The sequence below is a fragment of the Neomonachus schauinslandi genome, chromosome 1 (assembly GCF_002201575.2).
Source record: "Neomonachus schauinslandi chromosome 1, ASM220157v2, whole genome shotgun sequence".
In the NCBI taxonomy this organism is placed as follows: Eukaryota; Metazoa; Chordata; class Mammalia; order Carnivora; family Phocidae; genus Neomonachus; species Neomonachus schauinslandi.
The window spans coordinates 25,897,153-25,910,826 of record NC_058403.1 but is presented as its reverse complement, the minus strand read 5'-3'; the positions used below and the strand labels follow the sequence as shown (position 1 = coordinate 25,910,826).

Sequence of the window (13,674 nt, the reverse complement as noted above, 5' to 3'; positions counted from 1 at the left end):
AATTGCCTTGCCCCTACATGGCAATCTCTCTGCTTCTTCATTTCAAATTTTCATCTATCCTTCAAGGCTCCAGAAGCCTTTACTTCCCTATAACTTGATGTGTGTAGGACAGAGCTCCTCTGAACCTTTGAACTACAGACAAAGCTTTTTCCTCTTCTCATATGGCATTTATATAGAACTTCAAATTGTAGATATTTGTATTCTTAACTCATTCTCCAAGGTTAATTAAAGCCTGTTGAAAACAGGAACTGTCTTACTCATTTCTCGTCAGCTGTTCCGCCTCATATGTAAGATCTTACACACAGTTGGTGCTTAGCCAATATTAGTTGGACATAATTAAATTAAGAGCCTGAAGGTTTTCATTCCTGGGTTGTTGGAACTGTGTTTCTGAAACTACTTTAATCTTCCAGGTAACTTCTATAAAAGCAAAAGTAACTTTCAAGAAGATGATAGAGAACAACCGATGAATAAAAGAGTTAAACTTTCAGGAAGCAGTGACAGCATTCATTTGCTTCACCAGCTAAGACAGACTCAACAATGCAATTAAGAGCTATTGAAGTGAGCTGGGATCCTTGGTGAAACAACATTGCATAATATCTCGCAGTGGCTCTAAGTCACCATAGTGCAGTGGGTTAAAGCATTTTCCACTGGGAATCCAAGGCAAGTTAAAAGGGTTATTGATTTTTTCCTCTACTTATAAATGAGACTCACATATTAGGAGTGAGAACTGCAGACACAACATAATGACCTTTCTACTTGGCTTCTTTTTCCTAACATAAACAGAATCACTTTCAGTGGCTAAGAGGATATTAAGCAGTAAATCTTGTAATTATGTGTATGACTGTCTGTACCTTGAGAGCAAAAATCAGCAGCCACATTTTTAATTTTAAAAATATCAGTTCTGTTCACCTAGCATTAGAAATCTCAACATCTAATTGTGTATTTCTCTTCCTGCACTGGTGTTGAAAAGTCCTATGTTTGTTCACGCCTCAGCACTAATACACAAGTTCAGCTTGAAATAATCAGTTTATTGAAGACATAAGACCTTGCATGACCTTGTTTTAGATGTAAGATTTAAAATAAACTTATTGATTCCCGCCATGTTATCTTTAAGAGAAAGATTCTAAAATATGAAACAGTGGCGGAGCCCTTATTAAAGTTGTCCCAAAACAAAAGCTAAGAGGTTGGTAGCTATTAAAATCAGATTTGTTTTGTACCTGTTGGATTTTGCTGTCATAATTTAATTAGGGACTTTTGGAAAACAAGTTGAGGCTTTATGGGTTTCCCATTCCCACTAGTTCCTTTCTCAGAGATTTAAAATAACTATTCTCTCTAACTTTTCACTCTTTGTTGGTGACATATTTAAGTCATTTCTGTTTTGTTTCAGGAGTTTTGTTCTCTGTTTGGGGTTTTTGTTATTATTGTTTTCTTTCCTGGGTATTCAGTGAGACCTATTATCTCCTGTAACACTAGTATGGCAACATGCTCCTGTGTGGCCAGCCAGCCACACCTCACTACAGGTAATCAGACATTTTCTTGATTTTAAAGGTACTAGGTAGATACTTACTCTATCTAAACATACTCCCCCCTCCCCAACATGCACATACACTGCCTGTTGTTGTGTCTACAGTTCTCCCATCGAAAATCTCTTCAGTTCAGTTTGTTCAGCAACAAATACAAGTTTCACAGATTATTAAGAGTCATTCTGTTAGACATCAGAGTGGCAAAGATAACAATATTCTGCAATTTAACCAGCACTAATTGTGTGCCGAGCACAGACTTGAGTGTTTTATATCTATATATTCTCTCATTTCATCCTTACAACATCACGATGTGGTAAGGTTTATAACCTTCATTTTCCATGGAAAGAAAGTGAGGTTCACAGAGTTAAGTACTTAGCTGAGGTCACAGAGCCAATCAGTGCCAAAATAAACAAGTTTTTCTGATTCCAAAGGTTGGGGTCTACCTGAAATTCTATGAATAAGAAAGTCCTCTAGGTGACTGAGAGGGAGAAAATGGAAGTAACTCTTAAGAGTTTGAAAAAAAGCTTTCGGGCGCCTGGGTGGCTCAGTTGGTTAAACGACTGCCTTCGGCTCAGGTCATGAATCCAGGGTCCTGGGATCGAGTCCCACATCGGGCTCCCGGCTCAGCAGGAAGCCTGCTTCTCCCTCTCCCACTCCCCCTGCTAATAGACATAGACCTGTGTGTTAGTTTGCTAGGGCTGCCATAACCAAGTACCACAACCTGGGTTGCTTCTCCCTCTCCCACTCCCCCTGTAATAGACATAGACCCTGTGTGTTAGTTTGCTAGGGCTGCCATAACCAAGTACCACAACCTGGGTTGCTTAAACAATAGAAATCTATTTTCTCATAATTCTGGAGGCTAGAAGTCTGAGATGGATTCTCAGCAGAGTTGGTTTCATTCTGAGGCCCCTCTCCCTGGCTTGTAGATGGTCATTTTTTCCTTTTGCCTTCACGACTTCTTTTGTACAGGTTTCTATCCCAACCTCCTCTTCTCATAAGAACACCAGAAATGGAGGGTTAGGGCCCACCCTAATGACCTCATTTAACCTTAAAGACCTGTTTAAAGACCCTATCTTCAAATACAATCAATTCTAAGGGACAAGGGGTTAGAATGTCAACAGATGAACCTGGGAAAGCCCAGTTCCACTCACAGCACCCTGTATATATGTCTTCTTTGCAGCCTGAATGGTATTAAGCTTTTTCAGTAAAAGGTGCTGATGGCACACTGGCGGGGAGGGGTTTCTTCTCCTGGTTCTGATGGGCTCCTCTAAACAGGCTCCTGGAGCATATGCAGCACAGCTTCTGCAGTACCAGGATCCTGCAGCCTGTGTGGCTTCTACAGCACATGCTTCCAACAGCACCCACCAGGCTACAGCATGGGGCAATTCCCTATGGACAGCTTCTTCTCTGGGGGCTTGTTAGTGAAGAGTCACCAGTATGAAGCTGCTGGGAACAGCTTCTCCTACATGCTCTTGGGTGGCTGCACAGCAGAATGCTGTTAACCCCGTGCTTCTAAGGGGAAGGCTGTTGAAAAGAAGTGACCACCAGGTGACCCTTGAGCTCGACCTGGGCAATCAGAGGCTCCTCATCCCCCTTCCTGTTGTTGCAATAGGAGTTCTACTTGCCTTTTCTACTCCGAGCTGTTCCAAGGACACATAATTATGTGGTATTGAGAACATCTGCTTGATATATATGACTGAACCCAGTTAAGGCCTCTTTATAAGCTTTTAAGATTTGGCAGGCAGGTGTAGGGAGCCATTCGTCTTGCTAGCACTCACGACAAGTCTCATGTGTAAGTTCCCTTTTCTTATCAAAACTGCCACCTACCAACCTGGAGTGACCTGCCTCTTTGTTCAGTCTCTCCTTGCCCAGCAGTAGAGGGGCCAGTTTCAGATTACACCAGGGAAGCCCCCAAGAGGGTTGCAAACCAACAGCTTCCCTATAAAAGGCTTTCCCAGGCACACCCAAGGAGCAGCTTCGCAGAGAGTTCTAAGGTGAAGCATATCCCCAGGGCAGCTTCCCTCAGCACCCTACGGAATGGCTTCCTAGCCAACACGGCCAACGTGGTAATTCCCTGTGGATGGCTTCCTCTGGGATCCATCCAGAACACTCTTGGATGGCCCTGCAGCCTCAGCCAACATTTCTGCCAACCAGTATGCCATGGCTGCACTCTCTCCAATGAAGTTTGGATCTCAGTCCTGGGGTAGGAGGGGTCTCCTAGATTTTTTCCTTCCTTAGGTTTTCTTTCTTATCCTTATGGATGGTGGCTGCTTCCTATACATGCTATTCCTCTACTCTTTATAATATTTTCTCCTCAGTAGTCAATCTCCTGTTATTCCAATCCCCTGTTAATAATTGTTTATATTAATTGTCAAATCATTTTGTGCTTTCTGACTCCTGGTTATACCCAAATTGATAAAACTGGTAAATGGCAGACCCAGTACTCAGATAATCCTACAAGAAAGAAAAATGCATAGATGCTCTAAAGATTGGCAAGGAATCTGTAGAACTGTCATTCTTTTCACAGGATAAGATCATCTATCTAGAACACCCCCGTATGTCCCCAAAAAACATAGAAAATGTAGAGGAAAAGGAGTAATCTATTCTAACAACAAATTTGTAAAGAATCTAAGAAGTAACCTATCATAGAACACATAAGATAAGATTTTCTATTCAAAAAAGGCCATAATAGATGAAGTTAAATACATAGATTATAGACTGGGGAAAATATTTGCAATATCTATAACTGGCAATGGGTTAATAGCTGAAATATACCAAGAGCTCCTGAAAAATAAACAAAAATGATAGAAAACCCAATAGAAATTATAGACAAGGGATACAAATAGGCAGTTCATAACAGGAGATGTCCAAGCATATTATAACATGCTCCAAATCACTAATAATCATAAAAATGAAAATTAAAAGAACATTAACATGCCACTTCATATCTATCAAAATGGCAACAATTAGAAACCTAATTAATACCTTGGTAATACCAAGTATCCTCAAGGATATGAGGAGATGGGAATTTTTATGCACAACAGGTGGGAATATAAAATGACAATTATTGTCAAAAGCAATCTGGATTTTTTTTATTAATTAAGTTTTCGAACTATGATACAATGATCTAATTCTTAGCTAAATATATAAGAAAAATTGTTGTACAAATCTATTAAGAGGACATATACAAATATTTTCACCTAGAAATTATTTGCATCAATGGGAAATTAGAGATAAACTAATTGTTTATTCCTAAGGAAATCACTAATTAAATTATGGCAGATGCATACTTGAGAACATCATGCAGCAGGTAGAAGCAACACAGCAACACAGAGAGATCTTAAAATTATAGACTTGAATGAATATAGTAAAAACTGAATGAGATTATAATATAGTACCATTTATGAAAATTCATAAACTAAGACTTTATTTTAGGATAAAAGCATTGTCAGAGTATATATGAAATTTGTGAAAATGAATGCCTTTAAAACACTGTAATCAAACAGTATGGTACTGGCATAAAGACAAATAAACCGTTGGAATTAAATAGAGAGCCCAGAAACAAACACTCGTGTATATAATCAAATGATGTTCGACAAAGATTCCAAGACCACTCAATAGGGAAAGGACAGTCAATAAATGGTATTGGGAAAATTGAATATCCACATGCAGAAGAATGAAGTATAAACTTTACTTTATACCATATACAAAAATTAACTCAAAATGGAAGACCTAAATGTAAGACCTAAAACTGTAACTCCTAAAAGAAAAAAAAAAGAAAAACTTCATGATATTGGATTTGGCAATGGTTTCTTGGATATGACACCAAAAATATAAACAACAAAGTCAAAAATAAACAAATGAGACTATATGCAACTTAAAAATTTATACACCAGAGGACACTACCAACAGAGTAAAAAAGCAATCTATGGAATGGGAGAAATTATTTGGAAATCACATATCTGATAAGGAGTTAACATCCATAATACATAAAGAAGTTCTACAACTCAACAATAACAAAAAAATTAAATAACCCGGTTTAAAAATGGGAAAAGGATGTTTCTCCGAAGATGATATACAAATAGCCAACAAGCACATGGGAAGATGTTCAATATCACTAATAATTAGAGAAATGCAAATCAAAACCACAATGAGATAACACCTCACACCTATTAGGATGGCTACTAGATAGATGATAGATAGATGATGATAGATGATAGATAGATAGATGATAGAAAAAATATCAAGTGTTGGTGAAGACATGGAGAAGTTGGAATGCTTTGTACTATTGATGGGATTGTAAAATAGTGCAACTGCTATAAAAAATAGTATGGAAATTTGACAAAAAGTAAAAACAAAACTACTATATGAACCAGCAATCCCACTTCTGGGTATATATTCAAAAAAATTAAATCAGGGTATCAAAGAGGTATCTGCATAACTATGTTCACAGAAGCACTATTCAAAATAACCAAGAAGAAAAAGCAATCCAAATGTCCACAATGGACGAATGGACAAACAAAATGCAGTATATACATGTGATGGGATATTATTCAGCCTTTAAAAGGACGAAAGTCCTGTCACATGCTGCAACATGGATAAGCCTTGAAGATATTATGCTAAGTGAAATAAGCCAGTCACAAAACACAAAAACTGTATGATTCCACTTACATAAGGTACCTAAAGTAGTCAAATTCATAGGAAAAACAAAACAAAACAAAACAGAACGTAGAACAGTAGTTACCAGGAGCTGGGGAGAGGGGGATAGGGAAGTTATAATTTAATGAGTATCAGGTTTCAAATGTGCAAGATGAAAGTCCAGGAGATCTGTTACACAACCATGTGGCTATACTTAACACCACTGAACTGTACACTTAAAAAATGGTCACGATTTTTGGAGGCGCCTGGGTGGCTCAGTTGGTTGAGCAGCTGACTCTTGGTTTTGGCTCAGGTCATGATCTCAGGGTCCTGGGATGGAGCCCTGCATCCAGCAGCTGCAGTGGGCTCTGTGCTCAGTGGGGAGTCTGCTGGGGGGGGAGGGGATCTCTTTCTCCCTCTGCCCCTCCCATCACACGTGCATGTGAGCAAGTGCTCTCTGCGTGCGCTCTCTCTCTCTCTCTCAAATAAATAAATAAATCTTTTTAAAAAAATGGTCACAGTGGTAAATTTTATGTTCTTTGTTTTTTTACCACAATAAAAAGGGGGGGGCAGAGCACAGAAACACAATGAAAAGAAAGAAATGAATAATAAAAAGCAGTTCCTCGCACAAATAATGATAAATGGTTACAAGCTTAGAATGTGACTAATTTACTTTCTCTAAAAAATTTCTCCAAAAAAGTATAATGAAATAAGGTAAAATAAAATCAAAGGCTATAGGAATGAATATGATCACCTAGAGAGAGATTTTTTTTTTTAAGATTTTATTTATTTATTTGACAGAGAGAGACACAGTGAGAGAGGGAACACAAGCAGGGCGAGTGGGAGAGGGAGAAGCAGGCTTCCCGCGGAGCAGGGAGCCCGATATGGGGCTCGATCCCAGGACCCTGGGATCATGACCTGAGCTGAAGGCAGATGCTTAATGACTGAGCCACCCAGGCGCCCCTAGAGAGAGATTTTTAACTAGAGGGAAGAATGTTGATCACAATGAGAAATGGAGTAGAGAAGGAATAGCCACCAAAGGGACTGAAAAGAAATGAACAAAAAAGTAGAAGGAAAATTGTGAGTGTATGATGTGGACTTCTAAAGAACAGGGGTTAGCAAAACTATAGCCTGTGAGTCAAATCTGACCCTTTTCCCACTTCCTGCCTCCAAACTTTCACCCTGCTTGATTTTGCACAACACCTAAGCTAAGAACAGTTTTCATGCTATAAGAACAAAGTTGAACAGCTGTAACAGAGACTGTATTTTAGGCAAAGCCTAAAATATTTATTATTTGGCCCTTTACAGAAAAATTTGATGATCCCACAAATAAAGAACGATTTTAAGAAAGGAACTGGTGAGCTATATCAAATGCTATTGTGAGATGGGAAAAAAGGAGGACAAAAATATGACCACTGGTTGTCTGGGATTCTGTGTCTATTGAATGTGTTACATCACTAAATGCAGATGTGTAAAAATCTAACCTCTTTCTCCCTAAAACTGAATTTTACCAACTCTTGAGCTACCATATTCAAATTCAAGACATAATCAGTCACATTTCCATTGTGTCTTGCACAGATTCTTTTGAGAAAATATTCAATCCATATTAGAATCCTCAGATTCTCCCCACCTAGGGGTGATTTAAGTTCCAGACAGATTACTTAACATTCTAATATTGAGGAGAAAGACTACCTGGTCCACAACAATTCTCTCTCCTTCACTGACCTCCACCAAGATACATATTCCTCACAGAACTTTGGAAAAGAATGTCCTGGACCATGAAATGATTTATCTGATACTAGTGACTACTCCATACCTCCTTAACACGATCTATTAAAATCATTTGACCAACTCATCTTCCTCTGATTTCTATTCCTACCACCAACTTTCTAATTATCATTTAGTTTGCATGTGATCTGCCTTTCAAGAGAGTATACCCGACTAGTGAACTCTGGTCTCTGTTCCGATTTTTATTATAAATTTTAAAATTAGCATTAAGTTTTACATTTTCATTTATTATAACTTTAGCCAGTTAAGCCCCAGAGCCCTCTAATTTCTACATGTATTGACTTTCATATTTCTAAGACTGAGACCCTCACTCTGAATTGCAATGGCTACATGGAGATTCTACCAATTTAGAAACATAAAGCTATCTCATTGCTTACCTTCAAACTGTAACAAACAGCATAACACATATTTGTTCCATTGTAATATAAAGAAGTTAGAGGCAGAATATATATCTAAGCAAAGTAAACAAGACTAATTTCCTTGTCATGTACTCTGAGCATAGGTAAAATTGCATTGCACGACACAGTAAGAGTAATGCAACTATTATGTTTTTAAAAAAAACTTATTGGGGCGTCTGGACGGCTCAGTCAGTTAAGCGTTTGACTCTTGGTTTTGGCTCAGGTCATGATCTCAGGGTTGTGAGATCAAGCCCCACATCACTCTCTGTGCTGAGCATGGAACCTGCTTGAGATTCTCTCTCTCCCTCCTATCTGCTCCCCCCATTTGCACTGTCTTTCTCTAAACAACAACAAAAAGTTATTACATGTATTTGTATTTTATAATTGGCCATTATAGAAGAAGACATCTAGAAATCTGATGACCTAATGAGATATATTTCACTTTTTTGTCCCTCTTACTATTGAAAAATGACAAAAGCAATATATTTCCAAAAGGATAACTGTTTCCCTTGAATATATTGTCCATGTTGCCTTACTGTTTAAATAATGTTAACAGGTAAACATTATCATACCCTTTACAAAAAATCAAACATTTAGTATCCCTTAAACAATTTATTTTATTAAAAAAAGAAAAATTATTTTTGTAATTCCATCCTCCATTGGCTCTTTTTCTTCCTAATTCCCATGATATCTTTAAGGGCATGTTTTCATTAATGCCTTCCACACATTAGCTTCATTTTAATTTTTGCTTTTGCTATTTCTATATTTTGAAGCTTACAAATGCAGTTTGAAATAACAAACTGCCAGAGATTGCAGGGAAAACAGATAACATACACTGAGTTGTTTTCCATCAGTCATACTGACATGATGTGCATATGCTCAGAGAGGCATAGCAGCATCCTGCTAAATAATTCTAGGAAAAAGAGGTAAAAGTTTAATAAAACTTAATGAAAATATTTTTTCACCTATTCAAAGATTGATTAGGGGCACCAGGGTGGCTCAGTTTGTTAAGGCCAACTCTTGGTTTTGGCTCAGGTCATGATCTCAGGGTCATAAGATCAAGCCCCACATCAGTCTCCATGTTTAGTGGGGAGTCTGTTTGAAGATTCTCTCCCTCTGCTCCTCTCCCCACTCACTATCTCTCTCTAGAATAAATAAATCTTTAATAAAAAAAGAAAGAAAATGACCACTTATTGCCTCCAGAGTTGTTAGTATAATACCTGAAGAAAGAAATATGAACATTTTGTTTAGTGAGTGATGATGACCAGACCAGGGTTGTGTTTTTCTTTTAAAGATTTTATTTATTTATTCATGAGAGACAGAGAGAGAGAGGCAGAGGGAGAAGCAGGCTCCCAAGGAGCAGAGAGCCCGATGCAGGACTCGATTCCAGGACCCTGGGATCATGACCTGAGCTGAAGGCAGACGCTTAACCATCTGAGCCACCCAGGCGCCCAAGGGTTGTGTTTTTCTTATGTGACCTATGACATAATCTGAAACAATCCAAAGATAATAAATTCACAACTGTTATACTTTCATATGAGAAAATATAATTTTTATCCTCAGGAAATTTTGGAATAAAAAAACATTTAAAATTCATAATTTAAACAAATCTATGCATTCTCTTTCTCCTCTTTGTCAATAAGTCTACATGTATCAGCAAACTTAAAGGAGTTCGTGAAATAAGAAAATGATGAAAACTACACAAATAAAAGAACTGTCTCATGTCAGATTTTGAGGAAAAAATATTCACCTCAAAGGCCAAATGTGGTAGTGGGAGACAGTACTGTTATTTTAGAATTTGCCAGATAAGCTGGGGGTATTGCATAAGGGTATTTACATCATAGGACCAAAAAAACTCACATTCTCAGATTCAACCAGCAATTAGCCCTGCAAATTTGAAGTGCAAGCTTAGAGTGAACAAAAATACATACACAAAAGTTATGCCACACCATGCTAAAGTAAAATTTAGTCAACAAATAATGGGTGTTAAATGGCTGGAATTTCTTCCATTTAGTTTCCAAAATAATTACTCAAATCTCAAATGACCAGTTTAAAATGAGAGAGCTAAATACTCCATCTAGATGTGTCATGAACTGCAAACCCATCATGCTGAAAATTAGATTCACTACACATTCATTTAAAAATTATTTTGAGAAGTATTATGTTTGAGGCGATATGACTTTTCCCCTTCCCATTTTCTATTGTCTTATTGAGAAAACATAAATCACAGGACAGTAGACAGGCTAAATATTTCTGGTTGATATATACATCAAAGTTAGCTACTTTACCACATACTTCTATATATTCTTTATAATTATGAACATTATTCAGCAAATAATTGCACAAAATAGCCTGTTAACATGGCCTGTTGCCTTCAGTCCTTCCTATGCCATCCTGTTTCAAAAGCTTCCCATATCAGTAAGGTACAATTCCACAGGTCTCTGCAGAATCTCTACACTCGCTCTCCATTAGTGCTAGGATTTTTATTGACAATAGAACCAAAAGGACCTAACTGTCACTCCCGGAAAGAGGAGACTTTGTCCACCCTGGAAGTGAACAGAACTCTTCTCATGAACTTCATTATGAGAGGCTCTTGGATGACAACTTGTACAACATTTGCAGCCATAATTGGAGCTGGAATGCTAGTACAATCAGTATTATATGACCAGAGCCCAAGACCCAAAGCAACTTGCTTAGTTCCTATATTCTAGTGTGAATGGTGCCATACTGGCTCCTCTCACGATATTGGTGATGGGGTGGGGGGAGGCTCTTCTCATCAGAGCTGCATAGTACACAGCGGGCACTGGAAGAGGTCCCTCCACTATGGCCACGTGTGCACTCAGTGGGAAATTTCTGAACATGGGACCATCTCTGGGAGTGGGCCTGGGTCTCATCTTTATATCCTCACTAGGATCTATGTTTCTTCCACCTACCACTGTGGCTAGTGCCACTCTGTACTCTGGAAATTTATGGTGGATTAGGTCTTTTCAGTGTGTTCCTTCTAAATAACATGCAGAAAGTAATCAAGCATGCAGAAATAGTACCAATATATAAAGTTCAAAAATATGATCCCATCATTTCAGTCCTGGGAATCTACATGGATACATTAAATATATTTATGTGAGTTTCCAGTATTCTAGCAACTGGAAGCAATAGGAAAAAGTGAAGTGACTCAGCTTTTGACTTTTCCAAATAAGCACACACATTTCCAATTTTCACGTTTGAGTAATTCTAAAATGCTATAATGAAGATGAAAACTAAGGTTAGTGCTGTGAGAATTATTTTATCTATTTTAAAATTTACTTGGTTAAGCAAAATTTTTGAAAGCAAAATATTAACTATATTTTTGAAAGCAAAATTTTAACAAGTAATGTCATAAGTGAAGTAGAGGTTTGGTAAGGGGACCAGAGAGAAGTAAAGGTTACCTGCAGTCTTTCTTTGAATACTTAGCACTTAGCACAATACTGTCATTGGTGGTGAGCCAGTATGAAGGGTCTGGCTATTTGGAAACAAACAGGTCATTCTGTTTTTATAATCATCTGCTGAACTTATCAAAAGCATTGAGCATAAAACAAAGACAACAGTGATTCATTCTCCCACCATTCCTTCTCTGTGCTATCTTTGCAACACAGGTCACTGATGTGATCATGTTTGGCTTCTCATTGTTTGACACTGTTAGGACTGTACAGAATGTTAATCATACAGAGAATTCCTGATATATAACACACACATAGATAGTGTGTGTGTGTACTGGTGTGTAAGTTTTACTTCTGAATCTTCTAGAACAAAATATTCTTAAAACTCTTGTCAGGACAAAATACTCAAAGCATGAAAATAATTGCATTTTTAAGTATTCAAATACTATGTTCATAATTGCTGATTTTTTTGCATATTTATTGAAATGTCTAATAGAATACATGTTGTCTTACCTCTTCAAGCTTTGAAGGTTTCATCAGGAAAGCCTGTTTGTGGCTTACACTTGAGATTATGAAAGCAGTTTTTCTCCTAAGACTTGGTTTCTTGCATTCCCTCTCAGACTAAGCACTAAGAAAAGAAGGCAAAGCTAATCTTTCTTCATGAATTATATCAATCAAAAATGTAACAGGCAAATACTTCATTAGAATTTCCCCTAGCAGAATTCTCCTTCTCTCCTGCATACACTATTAGATTGTGTTTATATTTTCTAATAAAGATACCATATCCAACAAAAGAACTGAGAGTGGAGTATCGTTTAACTTTATTGCATCATAACCTGTCATGATCAATTTGTGTTTACAGAAGCCACAGAGGCAAATTAAATAGGGATATGATGTTACCAACTCCTCTCTCCACAGTCCTTTAAATCTTTCATGGTGGCACTAAGCTGGGCAGCTCCTCTGGGGTTGCACTGTTGCTTCTGAATTTCTGTTTTTGCTGGGAATAAGGAAGCAGATCAAGGGGCATCCCATGAGGCTTCCTACAATAATGGCCTCTTATTTCACAGCTCAGGAAATGAATTTGCAAGTTCTGCTTGTCGCAAAATATACACTCAGTGGCTAGGGAAGTATGCTCAGAGTAGATATATGGACCATGGGATTCATCAAGAAACTGACTTGGGCCAGTGTTCCATTTACATCCTGGACTCCATAAGCCCCTACTTCATCCAGAAGACCATAATGGCATTCTGGGTCATCTGATAACTGTGTAATCTCAGATCTTTATCCAAACTATGCTCATAGTCTAAGTGTTTCTTGTCCCCAGAATAGTTACCTTGGTAAATAAACAGCTACCTAAGAAAAATCTGAATTTCTCATTTAAATTTTTGTGTTGATGGGCGCCTGGGTGGCTCAGATGGTTAAGCGTCTGCCTTCGGCTCAGGTCATGATCCCGGGGTCCTGGGATCGAGCCCCGCGTCGGGCTCCCTGCTCGGTGGGGAGCCTGCTTCTCCCTCTGCCTCTGCCTGCCGCTCCCCCTGCTTGTGCTCTCTGTCTGTCAAATAAATAAATAAAATCTTTATAAAAAAAATAATAAATAAATAAATTTTTGTGTTGATATTGCAAAGATCTTTCTCAGTAGAATCTGACTTCTTTTCAAGCAATGGGTACTAAGTGTGTAAACTTATATCTGAAAACTGAGTGAGGCACTATAATTTTTCAAATTCAGAGTCTAACTTCAGACTGTTGCTCATCAGATATTGTATTTCTGTTTTTGTCATTGTTGTTGTTAATATAAGCCAGATAGTACTATATTTGGTTGATCATCTATCCTGTACTGTGGGACACCATAATCTATTAGCTATGCCTGGAAATCATTGTGGAACAAAAGACCCTGATTGTTTTCCTCTAGCA

General features: G+C 37.9%; 1 pseudogene; it reads left to right on the top strand.

Moving 5' to 3' along the window:
* Positions 1–10,707: 10,707 nt before the first annotated feature.
* Positions 10,708–11,513, top strand: LOC110571170 (annotated as a pseudogene).
* The last annotated feature ends 2,161 nt before the right edge of the window (positions 11,514–13,674 follow it).